Raw genomic sequence first — 15338 nt, forward strand, 5'->3', positions numbered from 1 at the left:
CGCCATTGGCAGGTACCTACGGCCGTTGCTATGGTGACCTGTTCGGCTACCTCAATGCTTCTAGCAACTATTGATGCATCTGTTATCTCTTCGTTCTGTTGGTTACGAAAATAACATATCTCCCTGCCTTGTGTCTTGTGGCGTCCGTGTAACTTATTTCTGCCTTGTTGCTTTCTCTACTTTTAGCATTTTTTGTAGCCTGGTGGCTCGCTCCTTTCTTCTTGCTTTGTTCTATTCTGGTTGCATGTTTATTAGCATGGGAACTGTGTTTATCCTTGCTCTCAGGTTCGAGGGTGCACATTGTGGACTGCTGCGTTCTGCCTCAAGAGGGTGTGCAAGTCTTCTGAGGATAGTTCTACCGGCAGTGGTAAGTTTTACTCTTTCGAACTGGTTCGCGTCTAGTGCGCCTCCGCCTATTCTTCCCAGGTATTATGTACTCTTAGATTCAGCTGTTTTTTCTGTTGACGTGGTGGGTGGTAGCCCTGTTGCAAATTTGTACGTCTTTCTTATCAGTATGTTCAACTTGTCTCTTGCAAGTTTGGCATTAACTTTCTGTTTTACTAATGAACTTCTTACAGCAGAATTGACGAAAATAGAATTTCGCAAGAGTGCTTGGTAAGTCTAAACTGCTTCAATGTTTCTAGGCACAATTGAGACACAGCCCCTGTCTCGTGTCCTTGAACTGCTTTCCCGTCTGCGCGCTGTTTCATCGTCGTGATAAGCAGGATTCATCCACTGTACTTAGTGCACCGCTGTCGAAAGAGATAAACGCCGTATTCGCACCTCGCCCGCCCAACCTATTACCGTAATGAAGCGCATGCGACTTGGTGGAGAGGATGCGCTAAAGAATGCGCGTGCACTGCACCGGCATATGAGGTCACGTACCTGGAGCGCCGCTGAAAAGCGGCGATAGATCTGTCGAAGCCAAGGGCACGCGGCAGGCAATTAGCTTCTTGGCGTTGCAATTAGGCAGGAATATGCATGGCCGTGTGTCGAGAGAGACGAAGGAGCGTGCGGCAGGGCATGATGGAGAGCGCTACACTAGGAAGTATAAACCGGCATCCCCCCCCACCCCCCACCCACCCCGCCCCACACAGCGTTCGTCGACGTGTCTTTTTTTTTCCTCAACAACAGCGATCTAGCATTGCACCACTATACGCGTGTAGTGTGAACTGGTGCGTTAGGCCACGTGGGGCGCATAACTTACTCGAAATGTACAGTAGTTTTGCACAGGGCAATTCACAATGGCGTTACAGAGGTTCCTGTTTGGTGTTCGTGTTTGTGTGGGGGGCATGTGTGTGTGTGGGCGGGGAGGGTGTCGAACATAAGGCTCCATGCTGCGCAATATCTGTTTCCTGCATGGGGACACCTCAACCTCACTGTAACGGTCAGCTAAAGGAAAGACACCCGTTACCATTGCAGACAGTACAACTGGACGTATATGGGTGGTGCAGGGCTACAGAGGAGTTGGAAGTAGAATAACAGAGGTGGATTGGGTACGAGGAGGACTATTCTCCTTCTTTACCAACCGTTGCGTTTTTTTTTTTTTGCACTCAGTGGTGCACAAATGAGCATTTTTCAATCTCTTCAAAATTTTCGGGCGCTGCTAAGCAATATGGTATGAAATCTGCGCTGCTGAAGTTCCTCAGATCTACGGGTCTACAAGTTAGACATTAAGAACGCTGCCTGCTAACGCTGTATGGTGCACTCGGTTTACCTCGTAGGGGATCATCTATTTTATATCTCATTACTCCTTCTCGCCCGTGCAGAGTAGGCAGCTAGGACTATATCTTGTCAACCTCCCTGTCTTTCTATGCATCCTTTGCCTCTTTCCCTTTGGGCTTTGACAAGACTAATTAACGACAGACGCTCCCGGTAAGGTATAAGAAAGTTACAACAAGAATCTATGCAGCACGCTAGAAAATCCGCTATGAGTGAAGACAGATAGTAGTGAATTTGATAGAAAGGCCCGAAATAAGTTATTAGCGCTCAAGATATATGGTAGCCTGTTGGCAAAAATTAAAGCAAAGCTGGGTTCTGTGCGCCATATAATTCGTCGTGAAAAGGACCGAGCAGTGACCAGCGCATTAAAGCTAAAAGGGAAGAAAAATATAAGCAGGGGTGACAGGCAGTTATAAGTAACGACGAGATTTGGCTTCTTCAGCGCCCTGCGCCACATATTTGAGGCGCAGGTAAAACGTTATTTTAATCCAAGACAACGGTGGTGCGAGATCTCCTTTCACAGTTTCCAGAAGCTGACGAAGAAGAAGGGGACAACGACGACGACGACGACGACGACGATGGTGATGATGATGATGATGATGATGATGATGATGATGATGATGATGATGATGATGATGATGATGATGTCAGTGCTGCTGTTCCTGCTACTACTTTTGCTGCTGGTGATGCTAATGGTAACAATTCAATGCTTGTCGCAATACTTTCTCTGCTGCGCGCGTCTCTAAAACAGCGCTATGTACCTGGTTAACATAATAATGGACTCCTAGAGTTCAGGTATTTTTCGTGAATGTTCGAAGATAGCGCATTTGCGCACTCAAGAAAACTAGGAATGCTCTATTACAATATGGACTACTAGCGCCCAGACTCGCTCACAATGGTACAGTTCAACTAAAAACTTCTTTGCCTCAAGCTCTTGTCTCTGTTATCCTCCATGAGCCCGTAAGCCTCCTTCTGCGGGCATGTTGAAGAGCCAGTGTTGCGTTACGGAGGTGGCCAGATAGTAGAATTTTCTCAGTTCCTTCTCCCTAATCGTCCTTTATCCGAAGAAAAATAATTCCCCTCTTAGTGAACAAATACTTTAGGAGCACGCCCGTTATAGCACGCGCCATTACCGCTTAACGAGATAAACTCGTTCCTTGCAGAATCCACGTGGTGTTGTCAAAGCCCTTAACGAGCGATTATCCAGGTCGTAAACACGGCGAAGCAGAATGGTAGGAACGGGGCCACTTTTGTCGAAGATCTGCAGCAGCCCGCGAGGGCGCAATAGAGCGCTCGGCTGAGAAATACAACCATTACTACGCTCATTAAGTATTGCCGTTCTTGCGCATCCCTCTCTTGCCAGTAGCTCTGTTTTCGCAAACAAGCAAACATCTTCGGCCGAATTTCGGACCGTGAATTCCGAACAGTCACGCACATATCTGAGCTCTTTATATATAACACGTGGGACCTTCCTAAGTCAGCGCGGCCCTGCGGATGATGTCTCGCAAGCAACTAGGGAAATTACAACGTAATGCACGCTCGATCGCTATAAAGATGAGGCTAACGGGGAACAAGACCTGCCTCGCCGACGCTGCACTTATAGCGCAGCTGTCTTGCCTCGGGCAACGCTGCGGTGCTATAGTGATATAGGAGTCACAGCGTGGCGCTTGGGAAAGATCTGGGAAACGTAGCGCCGGGGAGAAAACATTGCCGGGGCATGCAAACGAGCGATCGCTCTTCCTAAGTGCTGCCAGCACGAAGCTGTGGGTTGCGCTGTGGGAAAGAAGCAACGTCAGGTATTTCTAAAGGCGCAAATGTGGACACTGTGGTAAGATTGGGAAAGAGACGGGGAGAAGGAGGAGATTAATTGGTGTCTCGCCCGGTTGGTTCATCCTGCGCTGGGAGAGGGGAAAAGAAAAGCGAAGAGGATTTTTTTTTCCTTATGGAAAGGCCACATAGCTACCCCTTCCCCACCACCTCCTCCATAGAAAAAAAAAAGAGAGATCACATTTAATTGGTAGGAGGAGGAGGAGGAGGAGGAGGAGGAGGAGGAGGAGGAGTAGGAGGAGGAGAAAAAAGAGGGAGAAGGCAGGGATGGTAACGAGAAATGCGTCTGGTTAGCTACCCTACGCTGGGGTAAGGGAAAGGGTAATAGAAAGCTGAGAGAAAGCCACCGCAGCGTCCTGCGTCCCGTTGTTCTGTGTCCTGCGTTTAGCGTTGTTTGCTCCCAAAACGTGTAATATCGCCTTCAGTATGAGATACAACGCGTGACCGCTTTGATACGTGCTTTCGCATTGTAGCTCTATCTGAGGTCGATTGCACACCCCAGCTCGCATAGTCGCATTATTGCAGGAAAGTAAGGTAACAAGTGGGACAGGCGAGCGCACAAGCTCACCTGGCTTGCCACTATTCGGTGTGCAGTCCTCTGTATTTCAAGAATCCCCCCGGGATACTGATATTCTTTCGCGTAGATGACGACTCCAGGTGACGGTCTCAGTGCTAACAAGATTTCGTCCCCGAATCGGTTGGTCGTAGCTTGCTTAGACCACATAGCGTAGAGAAGCGGAAAAAAGGTAGACCAGCCCTGTACATTCGAATATATTACATGCAACATAAGTGTACCATGACTGCAGTCAAAGAACTGCATTCCATCTGCACAATTAAGTCAAGTTACTAGTCCTCACTCATTTTACCACGACTTACCCGAATCACCTACAAGTATACACAGATGGGTCTGTCAAGGCAGACGAAAACCGCTGCGCAGCTGCATTCTATATTCTCTCTCTCAGATATACATGGCCTGGCCGTTTGGACTGCATAGCCTCGTCGACAGTTGTGGAAGGCGTGGCAATAGCTGCTGCTCTACGCAAACTAAAGACTGCTTCCGCAGAATGTGGTTCTTCTTACGGACTTAAAGGCTGCGTTGCAACAACTCTGTCGTGGTCTACTGTCCATCGAGTTCCCGCGCAAATTCCAAGCCCCCAAGAAAGAACTCGGCAACAAAGGCTTCACAGTAATGTTTCAGTGGATTACCTCCCACATTGCTATTGCTGGCAACGAAAAAGCTGATGCTCTTGCATATATGTATACGCAGTGCTCTATCATCCTCCTAAATTCAGAGGACCGAAAAGTAATCAAGGTAATAAACCTCACATTCGAAATCAGTGTGGGTCAGTTCAGATTCCACCACATATGGCCTGCGTACCCAAGAGATTTTGTCGAGAGGAAGCATCATTTATATATCGAATAAGGACAGGACCTGCTCGTACATCAGCATGGCTGTTTAAGGCGGGGTATATCAATGCTCTGAACTGTACGGCATGCGACGAGACAGGAGACATTGAACACTTTCTGTGGTGGGGCACAAAATACCTAGATAAAAGGGACGCCCTTGAGGAGAACCTGCAAAAGAAGGACATTCCGCCTGCGTGCCTGCAACACCTTGCCTTCCCAGAAGGATCAGTCATAGCCCTCAAAATAGCTTCACGTCTTATTATTAAATTTTTAAAAAGGGACTTGTTTGATTGATATGTGGTGAAATAGCGCAGTGATATTCTAGAAGACGCTCGGGCGAAGCAATTGCCGGCCTAGATCACCAGGCTAAACTCGCCCGTTTGCTACAACTCACCACCAGAAGTTTTTGGTGCGGGGATCAAGGCCGACTGTAATCGTGACTCTCTCTGCTTTCTTTTTATCTTTCTATCTCTCTTTCCCTCGTCCCCTAGTGTAGGGTAGCAAACGGGACTTTCTGTGCTGGTTAATCTCCCTGCCTTTCTTGTTTCTTCTCTCTCTCATTTAGTCGTCGAAGGAAGGGCCATGAGAGAGGATTAACAGTGGCAACTTTCACTTTTGCGAAAGAACCCCTTATTTAGCTAATATACCACGCACTTCTGACCACTTGCGTTTGGCAATACTGTCCAGCTTAGTGCTAACGCTGTACGCTTGGTATCGCGAGAAATTAGCGCACTGTCGTGTCTTCATCCAGTACGATCGCGATAAGGACCGATAGAGAAATTGAGAGAAAATTTGCGCCTTCGACTTCGGTTAGCAAGATAAAACTCCTTCAATCTGATCTAGGTTCGGTGTTCATTGTATACCGTTCACCGTAACGCTGTTATGCGGGCGTGCGCAAGCAAGTGAGATAAAAACAAAACGCACGAAAAGAAGTTTTTGCTTTGAATCGTTTGCTGTTTCGTACGCGGCAGGCACGAGATACGGGAGTGGCTGCTTCTTCGCACCGCGCCCAGAAACGCCATTACTCATATTATCGCCGCATTAGCATTTTATTACAGTGACCTGTAATCATCCACACTTCATCATCCGCACTACAGCTACGCACGGTTTTGAGGTAGCGAGGCGATTAGTGCTGCAGTAGCTGTGCGCCAGAGAATCGGCGAGAATCGGCGAGAATCGGCGTGATTCATCGAACGACGTCTGGTGGCGACTACAGTGCCGCGGCCACCTTGCGAGGTTTGCGGCGGCGAGCGGTCGCGTTAAACCGGGGCTGTGGTGCAAAATGCGCGCGCTCGACGACGCCGCAGTGGACCGAAAATGCCGCAGGACAGAAATAAAGAAGCTAGTGTAAAATCACACTATTCTGTACTTGAGCTCGTTAGATTCATGAGTACACGTTTAGTTCATCGGTTGAGAAACCACGCGGTAACCCGAGGGATGAGGACAATGCGCTAACATTCAAATGACTTTAACGATCGAGATACTTGAAAACTATTAACTACAAAATCAAACATAACAAAAGATGAGTAGGAGAGGGAAGCTAAAGACACAGAGCTCGATGACATCGAAAGCTGCATGAACTAGGCGACAATAGTGTAGACCCGAAACCGAGCTAACGGACATTCATGCATGGTAAACAAAAGCTGCGCACCCACCACTGTCGTGCTCCAGATGCCAATTAGGCCAGCTCCCTTTCGGAACATAGCATTGACAGCATGCTTATGCAGTCAACCCAACGTAATCATCTGGAGACTTTATGTGATTTCCCGGGTTTTCTGCTCACGGCTCTTACCAATTTAATAGTAGTATTAAATTGCGGCTCGCGGCCGCACTTTTTGCAGTGCAACGGAGAAAAGCCAGAAAAGCGCTCTTACCGTTCTTAACTCTCTTACAGTGTTTTCGCGATCTGTTATTGAGGCCTCTGCCGTTTTGACCAACATACATTTTGCAGCAGTTTACCGGGATGACATAAATAGCACAGCTTCTGAATATATTTATGAACTTGTTGATATATGTGGTTGATTACAGACAACCTTGCTTGTGCGAGGCGTCGTATCTGGACTTGCAAAGGACCTCTAATTCTCTAGATTCTTGGCTGTAGTAAATGCGAGACAGAGACCTGCGCTGTCACCAACCCTTTCTAATGCGTGAGGCAAGTCATGGCCGTAAGAAATTGCAGCGACTTTCTTCTTTCTTATCTTTATTTTTATTTTATTTTTATTTTTTGAGCTGACCGCGCGTTTGGTGGCCGCTACCGCTCTTGAACACCTTGCAAGGTTCTCGGGGACGGAAGTAATGACATGCTTCGTAAAAGGGGGTATCATTAAGGCTTTCCATTTGCTCATTAAAACTACGGGCATGATACCGTAACAGGGCTATTTGAGCGCATTTTGAAGAGTGCGATTAGCTATGCTCCACTTTACCAAATTCAAATGTCCCGAGGTAAAAGGCAAAAAAAAAATGGCAATGAGAATGACTTAAGTAACAGAGTGCATGAGATCCGCTTTAATACAAGTGGAGGGAGTAACACAAGCTACGAAAAGAAAAGACGGAGAAAAAAAAGAAAGAGCAGATGCGGAGGAAGAGGCGAGTAAGGGGTGAGGAGGGAGCGCGCGGGATGCTAACGCCCGATCCGCAACCGTCAACCCAACAGTCAAGCTCGGCCGCTTGATTGATATCAATTGTAACGAAGGTGATTGTGACGGTGATGATTATGATGCTACAGGCGAGGTCAGCCTATCAGACCTGGCCGGCAATCGCAGCGGAGTTTCAGCCAGGATCACTGCGGATACTGGAGGTTGCTACGAGGTTTCAACTCGGGTATTGTGATTACACCGAGGTCGTGGTGTCACGGTAGCGTTTGACATTGCGGTTGGCAACGAGATTGGCACTCTGTGTGCGCGATGATGTGCCCGTTAGGTACCGTGACAGACGTATGCAGCAGGTTACCGAACAGAGGGATATCGCTAACATTAACAATCATCTTGAATGGTACTGTAGCGGCGCGACCATCGCCTCCAAAGCAGGCGCAAAGAAGATGACCTCACGTGCAGGTAGCGCGAGTATAGAACACGCTAGCGCGCTCGATCTGAGCGGCCGTGGTGTCGGTCGCACCCGAGATCCCATTACACCATAACTGGTCGGCCTAAATAAACCATCGCTACGGCGGCTACCTCTTCGTGCCGCCTCCTATAGTATTTTCACTGCAGTTTTTATGCTTAAAACATTGCCCTTGCATTATGCATAAACATTGACATAAACAATGCATAAAACATTGACACAAGACGTGAGAGAACCGTACTTACAGCGGAAGATTCAAATGCGGAATACGCGCACAGCGCATAATCTTGTGGACGTGGCGGTGTATATCGGTGGGTGCCCAGCCACATTGGATAATCCTGGCACGACCAGACAGAGGAAATGACAAAACGGGCCCGCAAATCAGGCGACATGTGCGTTACTCTGTTCAGCCGTGACTTAAGACACATCGCGAAGAAATTCCCCAAAGAATAGCTTTCGATTGCGTGGTTCGGCGATGCAACGAAAACATCTATATGTTTTTTATGTAGAGGACGCATGACTAAACATTCGCACTTTGCCTTAATTTACCTAAAGACGTGGGAACATTGTTCCATCGACCTCGGCTAGGTGCAGTTTTCAACAAACTATTCCTACATAAAATAGGGTGTGCTGAATCAACATCATCTGCTTGTGGTAAACCGGTTCATGACAGCTCACACGTGTTATAATCTTGTCTGCTTTAAGACCAGCAGATGCGATAACTGTGTGTAACGTTTAGAACAATTGAGTGGTCCTGCATTCTTTTAGACCGTAGCCTACCATACATTGCAAGCAGGGCATTATGCGTTGTGTGAAATTTTTGTCTCGTGCGACCTTCCTTCAAAATTCTGGTAGTCAATAGGTGCTTGAACATTGTTCTTATTTTATAGTTTTCATTGTATTGTTTGTTTTACTGTCTGCTGAGTAAGCGTGCATCCGAACTTTATATATATTTGCTATCTTTACAACTTCGCGTTAATACAGAATGTGTAAGAGTGGGCTTGAAGATTAATATGCAGAAGACAAAGATAATGATCAAAAGCCTGGCAAGGGAACGAGAGTTCGGGATCGCCAGACAGCCTCTAGAGTCGGTGAAGGAGTACGTTTATCTAGGTCAGTTACTCGCAGGAGACCCTGATCAAGAAAAGAAAATTTACGGAAGAACAAAAATGGGTTGGAGTGCATACGGTAGGCATTGCCAGATCGTGACTGGGAGCTGACCACTATCACTGAAGAGAAATTTGTAAGATCACTGCATTCTACCGGGGCTAACATATGGGTCCGATACTTGAAGGCTCACAGAGAAGCTCGAGAACAAGTTAAGGACCGCGCAAAGAGCGATGGAACGAAGATTGCTACGCATAACGTAAAGAGACAGAAAGAAAGCGGTTTGGATCAGAGAGCAAGCGGCTGTAGACGATATTCTAATTGACATCAAGAGAAAAAAATAGAGTCGGGCAGGTCATGTAATGCGCAGGTTAGATAACCGTTGGACCATTAGGGTTACAGAATGGGTACCAAGAGAAGGGAAACGCAATCTAGGACGACGGAAAACTAGGTGGGGTTATGAAATTACGAAATTCGCAGGCGCAAGTTGGAATCAGCTGACGCAGGACAGGGGTTATTGGAGATCACTGGGAGAGGCCCTCGTCCTGCACTGGACATAAAAATATATGCTGATGATGATCGTCATGCTTGTGCGTGACATCACGTTATCCGTGTTTCTTTTTATTTATTTATTATGTTTTTTTTGTTCTTGGTATATATTTCTCGAGTAACTTTCATGACTCATAGCACCTTAGCCAATTTATATCTAATATGGATTAGCAGTAAGCACGCACTTTCAATTTCTCCACCTCATCCTCTTTGGCTATCTGCGACTGCACTTGTCGAATTCAGTGAAGTGTACAGAGATAGACAGAATGTTGGTCAGAGAAGAGCTTCGGAAAACCTGTGCACTGAAAACCAAGAGAACGACACTATCACTCTAAGAAGAAAAGGAAGAAGTGGGGTATTGAGGTTACTCCTTTACGGGAGGAACTGATCTGCCACAGCTATTCCTCCGTTTAGGGGGTAAGTGGGAGGGGACGATCTGTTACTCCCTATACGGTTACTCCTTCGAGGACTAACAGTTGCCCTTTTCGGATGTTCTTCAAGGGAGTCACGGTCATTCTTTCCGATGCTCCCCAAAGGTCGAATAATGAAATTAGGCATTTATACCCTGATAAAAAAATTACTGAGCTGAAAAAAAAATGTGCCCTAAAGCAGGATTCAAACTCACGTCCTCACAAGTCAGGTACTCTAACCACTTCACCACGACTGGGCAGTCGACAGGACAGGATACTGAGACAAGGTTAAGCTTCGGAACGCAGGTGTGACAACGTAAAAGCGACTCCGCATTTTGTGTATGCTATGCGGGGAGAGTCTAACGTTGAGTGTACTTGCGACCATAAGCGACTGCAAAACGAAATCTGCCCGATTATTCTTAGGGTGATTTTAACTGAGGCATTACGCGATGCATACGTGAAGCGAGCTCGAACAGGGCACCCAAGACGACAGAGAAGGTCGATTGCTCTGTCGCTTAACGTATCCCATCCGAGTTTAAGTTAAGTTTGTATATAACCTCATTGGAACGGAAGGAACGGTACTATTGACCAAGAAAATCTAGCAGTCTATCAATGACTTATTTATTATTATTATTATTTATTATGTGTATCGCTCACTTATGGCGTGCGCATGAAGGGCATGGCTCTTCACATTTCCTCTTTTAAATTTCACACAATTCCCTCACGACGTGGCAAAGTGCCGCTTTGCATGTAGTTCATTAGACAGTGCACGAAATTCGAACGATTCACGATTTATAGACAATGCTGTTTTTCGCCGCATCACTCCACGACACGGACGAAAACAGTGGAGTGCATCGGGAGCAACTGTTGTCGTTCGTCCTCCCGTTGCTCTCTTTCCTACCATGAACTAAACACTTACTCCCCAAAATTTGCACACGGCACGCGCATTCATGCAGTTAGTCCTTCGAGGGACGAAAACGCCCTTATTAGGACTAATTGCCCAGTTACTCCCGTTTTCCCCGGAATTTTTCTTAGGGTTTATGATATCCACGTCAGGAGTATACAGTGCGCATGCGCCGGAAGGAAAATCAGATGCCCGTGAAGCTTAATCTTGTAGCTCCCAGCTGAGGGTCGAAGTCAGCAGTATATTATATGCGGCCAACCTGTGTTTCATTGATTTAGATGCGGCATGCGTGCTTCTAGAAAACCCAGATTTAGCTTTTTCGCTGAGCCAAGGCAACGTAATCATATTACAGTGGCTGCAAATACAACGAAAAGAGAGTATGGAGTTGACAGGTTTCTATACGGTAACTTATACCCGGCAGTGAAATGCGCGTATACTGTCTGGCGTACACGGTTGCGACAAACCGTCGTAAATCGGTTTGTGCACAAACACGATTTTGCGCACTAACCGTTCAGCGCACGTACGCCTGAAGCCACTGCATATTATACATGTATGTGTTGTACACTCGACAGGATCGGATTACGCAAGTGTGGTAGCACAATTGACCTAACAGCGCAAGACGAGAGAGCGAACGGCAGTACAAGCGCTGACTGTCGTCTTCGTTTCTATCTTCGTCTTCCTTGCGCAGGTCAGCCAAGCATTTGCGCAAACTCTTTGAAGCTTCAGTTCTTGTAGCAGCCTATCCCATAGCCCGCTATCCCATAGCCCCATTACAATTCGTCGCTCAGTGTGAGGACCTGTCCGTGACATCGAAATATCTTACTGTGGAAGCGTGACGGACGGAGGAACGGAGGGATGAAAAGCCGCGATACGTCAAATCTCTCGCACACGCGCTCAAATTAACGACCGGTGGAGTCAGCACGTGCGAGTCCGTCTTGGCTTCCCTTTCGGTTATGCGAGGGGAGGAGCAGAAGTCGAATATAGAAAGAAGGATCGCCGGGCGAGGGGAGATCCAGCACAAAAATGAAAGAAAGGAGTCCGCGGCGGAAGGAGCGAGAGACGGACAGGTCGCAGCGGAGGGCGCGTAGATTTACGGGCCGATAGTTTCAGCGGAAACGTACCGCGCCATTAATCAGCCGCCAGCGAAACCCAATTATAACCGTAATTGCGACTGCGTGGCCCGCCGCGAGCCCGCGTGTCCAAACAAGCACGCGCGATGCCGCCACCCTAAGTGAGTAGATAGGCGAGAGGGGGCACGCAGGCCGTAGGGGTGCGAAGGGAGACCGGCGGCGCCCGGATTGTCGTCATCACCAGCAGAAGTGTTCCTCGTCGCTGCTGACCCCTAAGGCGCGCGCTGTTTCTTCTCGGCCTGGCGTGATGACCGGAAGGCGTGCGAGCCGCGTTCTAGGTGGCCGCAGCGAACACTCTATAGAGGGGGGAGGGGGGGAGGGGGCGCCATTTCATCACGCTGCTCCGGGTCACGTTGAGAGGTGTATATGGAGGATGCGATGACATGGCTGGGAACAAACGGAACCGTCGTTTCTCGGTGCGATTTCCGCTCCCCTGATGATCTACCGGAGGCTGAATGGCTTGCGGCCGTATATGCGCTGATTGCGTGCCAACTGGCGTGAAAGGAAAAGACTTGGATTGAAAGGTTCGCATACAAGGCACAAACGTAGTGTTGAAGGCTGAGTGAAGCTCCGTCTGCTGTCGGTGTACTTGCTCCGCGTCGAGCCTGTGTGAAACGCAGTTCGGCGATGTGCCGAAGCATCTTTCTTGGGCTGCGCGCAAGATTTGCTCACACGACTGCGTGAAACTTGAAGCTCCAGTGTCTGTTGGGCGCAACAACAGCACTACGCGGCACACTCTCTAAGTTAACATTGTTACATGTTATTAGGATGGCACACAGTAAAGTTCAAGCACCTCGCGACTCGCTTTCCGGACAGGATGTCGTTCTCAATAAGACCGAAGTGACGGTGCAAAGGGCTGGAAGGAATCCCCAGATGGAAAGTGCTTGGGAACCCGGAGAAGCATGACAGATCACACTTATCGCTGTATTTGACATACGCGATGACTTGACTTTAAGAGCAAGGCTACGAGGGCTGAAACTATGTTCAAGCACTCTTCTAACCGTAGAAGGCAAGATCAAAAGAGGAGTATAAACTTCAACCCACAGAAGATTAAAGAATCTAAAAAAGAAACTTGGCGTACACTTAAGCTTCACCTTTAAGAGTGAAACGCCGTAGCATTCAAAGAACCTTGACTACTTCTCGCGCTTCCCGGCAACTGTAGCATATGTAGCCGTAATGTTTACCGGCAAACGCTTGCGGCCAACGCTACGCACGAAGGCCTGCTTTCTGGTAGAAACGCGGCCTCTTGCACGGGCCGCGATGCGGCGGGGGCGAGCTCGGTCTGGAAGTGTTTCAAGGAAGCGGGCGCGCCGCCTCCCCCCCCCCCCCCCCCCGACTCCTAGATATTTACGCGTTGGCGTGCGCAAATGGCGGACGCCTTCTTTGGTCCATGAATTGTAGAAACGCTGGAAAAGGGGTTTATTTGAGTTTTTGCGTAACATAGTTATGTTTTCTCGCATATTCGAATTACAGTCCGAGAGAGCTATCATGTCTGTAGGTTGTGTGTAAGTCGTAGTTTACGATTTTTCCGCGTATTTTAGCTTGACAAATTGGATAAGTTCAGTCAATTCCTTGCCTCGCACGGAAGGCGTGGGTATGCGTGGTATGCCTGCACGAACAAAGAAAGTATGGTTAGAGTCAAAATTAAGTGTTTCCTATGTTCCTCAAATGAGGACGGTGATAAAGAGGATGATGATGTCGCTGATTGTAGCGAAAACGCAAGAACGATATTGAAACCGGTAAGTCTAAGGAATAGTCAGGTACCTTAACCACCTAAGGTTGAAAATTATATTGTGCCTTAACGTGTGAAAGAAATTCACGGGCTACAAGGGACACGACGTGAAGGGGTAAAGTTCAACCTCGACCAACAGCAGCTATTTCACGTGGACCCAGTACACCGCAGTTTTTGCATCCAGCCACCATCAGATTGAAGAAAGAACCCGTCGCGCAAAATCTAACCGGCGACCTCGTGTACTGCGATGCAACGGCGTAGCGACTGGACTGCCGTGGCGTACTACATGGCCGAGACTCAAATCAAAAGGTAGGCACATTGATAAGGTAAAGAGAATAAATTATTAATATGGCAACGAGAACAAAATAACCATTTTATAATTGAGGCAATAGGTTTCGGAAAGACGACGAACTAAAACAAATATGGGATACTATTGCCCATTCCTCTGCCAAGGACCACCCTCACTCGTCCGGGCGTTCAAAATATGCGTCACTGCTGGCTCGTTCAGGGATTTCCTTTTGTCTACTGAGTGCCACGGTTGAGTGGGAGTTATCTTTCATCATTGTGGTCCGAATACTGCCCTAGTAAATGGCACCTGCAAACGGAGCCTAAGTGTAAGTGCTCTGGGTTTTAAAAATGGCGGCGCAGAAAAAGGCAGCTGTAGCGACGACGACAGTCTTTTTCATTGCCGAATTTTTGGTGACCTTGGACGTTTTTTGACCTCAAGTAAACAGTTAGACATGGGGAGCTTCTAGCGAGTCATGTTCGGAGTTGCAACCTTGTACTGTACTGGATTTTGTAAGGAATAATTAGAGTCTCTATATAGCGACCTCAATGCTCAACAGAAACACTTTGCCGCGGGCGCCGCTGCAATTTTGTTTCTTTGTTGCGCAAGTAATAACGTTTCGCACGAAGAACGTCAAAAGCACATTTAACTTAGGCATAGTTGAAGAAAATATCGCGCTTCATATAAACTGTTTCTGCTGCCTTGCTTATGAAACGCACAAACATGAGAAAATAACTGACAATAATATACAACAAAAACAAGAAACGAACTGCTGATAGTATAAAATGGCAACTGTCTACTGATTCACTGACTCCACTGTTCATGGAATCAGTCGTAAAAACAATTCGGGAATCGCTTAAGAAAAAGAAAAAGAAAAGTTGGCACCACAAGTATTAAGGAAGACCGAAGTCTAGAAGTCGAACAAGTAATAAGTGTGCTGAAGTGGGCAGATTATTTAAAACTCGAAAGGCGAAACCGCATGTGAAGACGCGACTGGAAAAAGATCAGAAGTTCGACCAAGGTTATGGAAGTCCTTTGTCGCGAACAACATCCATATTGTCAATACTGCTTAACAGGTAGGCGCCTTCTGTGCTGACGTTCATACGCGACACACATCGTTCCGTCATTTGGCCCGAGAATACTGGTAATAAAAGATCGTGGCTGTATACACAGTGCTACGCTGGGCGATCCTGCTACTTCGAAC

The 15338-nt window shown here is 47.5% G+C and overlaps 1 long non-coding RNA gene across 1 annotated transcript in view; it reads left to right on the forward strand.

The window, feature by feature from the left end:
• The first annotated feature begins 291 nt into the window (after positions 1-291).
• LOC142585118 (uncharacterized) overlaps positions 292-15338 on the forward strand; it is a 70060-nt gene continuing 55013 nt past the window's right edge. Inside the window, exon 1 of the long non-coding RNA XR_012829031.1 lies at positions 292-367. This is a non-coding gene — a long non-coding RNA (uncharacterized LOC142585118). The remainder of the gene's footprint in view (positions 368-15338) is intronic.

This window comes from Dermacentor variabilis, chromosome 6, assembly GCF_050947875.1.
Source record: "Dermacentor variabilis isolate Ectoservices chromosome 6, ASM5094787v1, whole genome shotgun sequence".
NCBI lineage: Eukaryota > Metazoa > Arthropoda > Arachnida > Ixodida > Ixodidae > Dermacentor > Dermacentor variabilis.